The sequence below is a fragment of the Schistocerca piceifrons genome, chromosome 2 (genome assembly GCF_021461385.2).
Source record: "Schistocerca piceifrons isolate TAMUIC-IGC-003096 chromosome 2, iqSchPice1.1, whole genome shotgun sequence".
NCBI classification, from domain to species: domain Eukaryota; kingdom Metazoa; phylum Arthropoda; class Insecta; order Orthoptera; family Acrididae; genus Schistocerca; species Schistocerca piceifrons.
In genome coordinates, this window is record NC_060139.1 from 850,885,339 (window position 1) to 850,889,646 (window position 4,308).

Genomic DNA, 4,308 nt, shown 5'->3' on the forward strand with positions numbered 1-4,308 from the left:
GCCAACTCTTGCAAAGATACGTAATAATGAATCCAAAATTCTGTTATGCTCACTCCAAGAACGTTTAGCAATAAGAACATATGAACTAATATTGTTACGAAGAAAAACAGGTAAAATTTCTTTTAAACAACAAATGAATGCTGCTGAAGATACAATAAGTCCAAACGGTAATTTCCGAAATTGATAATAGTTACCAAAGGCTAAAAAGGCAGTGTATTTTCTACAATCAGGGTGGAGTTCAATTTGCCAAAAACTTGCGCGTATATCAATTGTGGATAAAACTTTAATTCCATGGAAATGTTGAAGAAGTTCATCTAAACTTTGTGGACGGTCAGTTTCAGGAATGATGATGTTATTTATCCGTCTGGAATCCAGAACCAAACGAATTGACCCATCCTTTTTAAGACATGTAATGGGCTGGTATAAGGAGTGACTGCTGGCTCAATAATGCCTTGATCTAACATGTATTGAAGTTCACTCTTAACCTTGTCGCTATAGGCCAAAGGAATAACGTACGTTTTTCCCTGAAATAGTGTGTGTTCTTTAACTTTAAATAAATATTGTAAGCCTTGTATAGTTATTGTGTGATTACTAAATACTGTCGCAAGTGAAGTCAAAATTTAGTGCAATTCTTCTCTTGCAACGTCATCTGCCACTTCAGCTTTGTTAACCTTTTCATTAATTAATTCTTCACTATTAACCATATCATCCATCGCGTCTCTGTATCTATTGTCGTTGTCATGAATGAACACATTGTCGTCGTAATACTCAGCGAAAACATCAGAAGTAAGAAACCTTAAACAATTTGTTTCTGATTCAGATTTCGTTACACACTCGAAAAATTTCAAACATCTCGGCATTCCGGCAACAGTCAAGTTCACAGTTCCTTCCTTAAAGTTTAAAATTGCCTTATGTGTGTTAAGAAACTCCATATCTAATATAATTTGTGTACCGAGTAATGGAACAATAACAAAATGAGCAGAAAATTGATGTCCTTGACAAATGAAATTTAAGTTGGTCTGTTGTTTGACTTCCACACTTTTTCCAGAAATAGCTCCTCGAATTGTAGTTTTAGAAACAGGTAACACAGGACAAGCAATAGTTCTTACACATATACGAAAAACTGATTCACTAATAACATTCAGTGGGCTCCCAGAATCTAAGACCGCAGTGAACTTATTCTTACTCACACATACTTCAATAACAGGATGTAAAAATGCATCTACATTATTTTCCTTTTCTTCTAGCAAAATATCTCTCATGTCTTCCAAGCGTACATAGTGTAAAGGCGTAGTGTCATTACTTTTTGAACCGAAGCTACAAGTCATTGTCGATTGTTTGCGTCACGTCTTTAATTATTCGCGTCATTTCGTGGATCAATTTCTACGATTTGCACTTGTCTCTCTGAATGTCTGTCACGTGGAGGATGCCAATAAGGTCCCTATGTCTGTTAGATGTAAATTCTTGGTTGTGTCTGTTATTAAAATTTCTATTTTCCTGGCTGTCTGCATGACTACTTCTTGTGTAATTTCGACTGTCACTTCTGAAATTATTGTTAAGTCCACTACCCTGGTTATTTCTGTAGTAAGAATTTCTATTACTGTATGAATAATTTCTGTGTTGATGATACCGATTACTGATTCTGTATGATTGATCACTCCGGTAAGAATTTCTGTTATTACAATTGTCTGTTTAATTTCTGTTAGAACGTCTGTTATTGTCATAAGGCTGGTATCTATTGCCCTGTCTGTTTCGTCTGTCATTTTCAAACTTACCGCTATAACGTCCGTTCCGATCATTATCCCCTTACTCTGAAAATCTATAGTGATTTCCGTTACTGAAAAAATTACAAGAAGTTCCGTCGTCGTTGTCATACTCAAGTTCTTGTAGCGAAGTCTAAAATGTTTCAAAGTCGTGTTTACATCTTCCGGCTAAAGCAATGTGTCTTATCGGTTATGGCAGCTTAGTTAAACAAATACGAATTAATTCAGTCGGGCTATAAGGGTTGGAAAGGAATTGATTCTTTCGAATCATGTCTTTAAATTATTCTGCCGGCGTGTGGAACTCAGACTGTTTAAAATTACGCTGCATAATAAGACTATCTTTGACTCTGTCTTGCGTGTTTTCGGGCCAATATAACGATAGAAATGCATGATAAAAATCATTTAAATTATTACAATCTCTAATAAGTGCGCGCATGAGCGTCGCCGGTTCGTTTTCTAAATATCCACACACAAATTCCAGTTTGTGACTTATTGGCTTTAATGAAATTTGCCAGTTTAAATGGAATTTCATTAAAGAATAAAAGTAAATAATCAGTTACCTTTTTTAAATTTTTTGCTTTTAGTTAATTTGCCTTTCTTTCGTTCTGTACGTACGAATGAACTTTATTGTAGAACCTCTCATGTACGTGTGGTAATAAAAAATTCATTTACACGGAACTAAGTACATTTAAAATTACGTGAACTCATATTAACTGATTAAGAATATTTAGTTGAGAATTAAATCCTTTACATAATTAGGCCTTGGCACACATTTTCTAAATGCAGTGGGATTTTTTTTAAAATATTTACTGAATTCTTTCCCGGCGTTAGCTATGGAACACAAGACTGTCTCTATTAGCAGAAAACGGTTAAATATTGCCAAGCCGACGTTTAATTATCACTGATAAAACACACATCCCTATACATTTAAGTTATTTGAAAGAACCAAAATTGTTAAATTTCAGCATTAACTATCCGCCTATGAATGCACAAATGTGAACTAATTTAAAATCCGTAAGTCTCAGGATCGCTGTAAAAGAAGAACATTTTCTTAATTCACTGCTAATTTTTATCTGTTCCCGATTTACGGGTTTGGTTAATTTTTCTTAGTGGAACAATTTTTTAAATGTGCCGCCGCTGCAAATCGTTCGGTCGCGGCACAGCCCAGCAACACCGCTAAAAATGCTGAAAATTCTTTAAAGAAATATTATAGATGACATGGGCAAGCTAATTTACATTAATAATACACACTTTTGATAAATTATAATATATTTAAACCACAACAAATATTCAACTCACATTAGTTTGTAATTTCTCCTCTACCCATTCATAAAATGCTTCGTCACAGCTTGCTCTCGCTTTCAGCTCTACAGGGAGACGACAAAAGAATACTCAGTACGTGGTGCTTTTATACTACTGTTGACTATTAACATCTCTTTGTAATCATATAACATTATTTTCGTCTGTGGCTGAATTTTACATTTTTGTTATCGCAGATATTGACACATTTCGCAATTATATTATGAATATAGAAATATTACCATCCTAAATACAGAAAGAATATTACTACAGAAAATATTACAATAATAATGAATGTCCTTTACACAAAATTCAATAATATTTTTTGCTAAATAATTACAGTATATACAAATTGCTTTATAGTGGCGTATATGATACAATTAAATTTTAGTTTATTAATAGTGTGAGTTTGCCAGGGAACGTTACATTGCCCCCTGGCAGCATTTGGCAAAGAGTTTCTATACTTTGACACAATGGTGCCAGTAACGCTCTTTACAATTCTGTATTTTTTCATGGAATGGCTCTTTTAATTAGTCCCAGGGTTATATATGTTCATGGCTCCCCCATTTGGGCGAAGGCAGACAGGAAACCTGGGCAAAACTGTGCCAGAGCCCAGCCATCCCAGTTGGTTCATGATTAATCTTGTCTCTTTAACAGCCATTCTTTTGAATTGATTTAACAGTTTGTCATCAACGGTTACATAATATCACAGTCACATATAGTTCAACGATATACTGCAAGGTCACTTGTCCTAGGATATATCACTTAGTTTTTTGAAATCATTTAGCACAGCATCACTTTTTATAATGTTCCCACTACCTACGTGTTACAAATCCATCTCCTACACTTGTTAGTGTTCATTTTCTCTTATCAGTTCACAGGTATACATAATAAATGTTCAATGTTTATCAAAAATGGAGTCATTGACATGTTATGCAGTTCGTGTAAATATTTTGGAAAATGTCAATAATGCTGTAGTTGGTGAGCGGTGCGGAGTAATTGTTGAGCGGCGCTCGGCGCGGCGCGTCGGCTCCGTGTAGGTCACCGCCCCCGGTTTTGACAGCTACGGCGCGGAGAGGCGTGTGGCTGTCTGGTCTGCTACGGGCTGCTGCGGCCGCTGCATGGCTGAAGTAGCCGGATGCGCGTTGTATATCAGCTCGCCCGTGTGACATCTTCTTGTAGTGCTCCAGCAAACATGCAACAAGTTCACAAACAGTGTACTATCCGTATGGGCATTTTTCCTGCT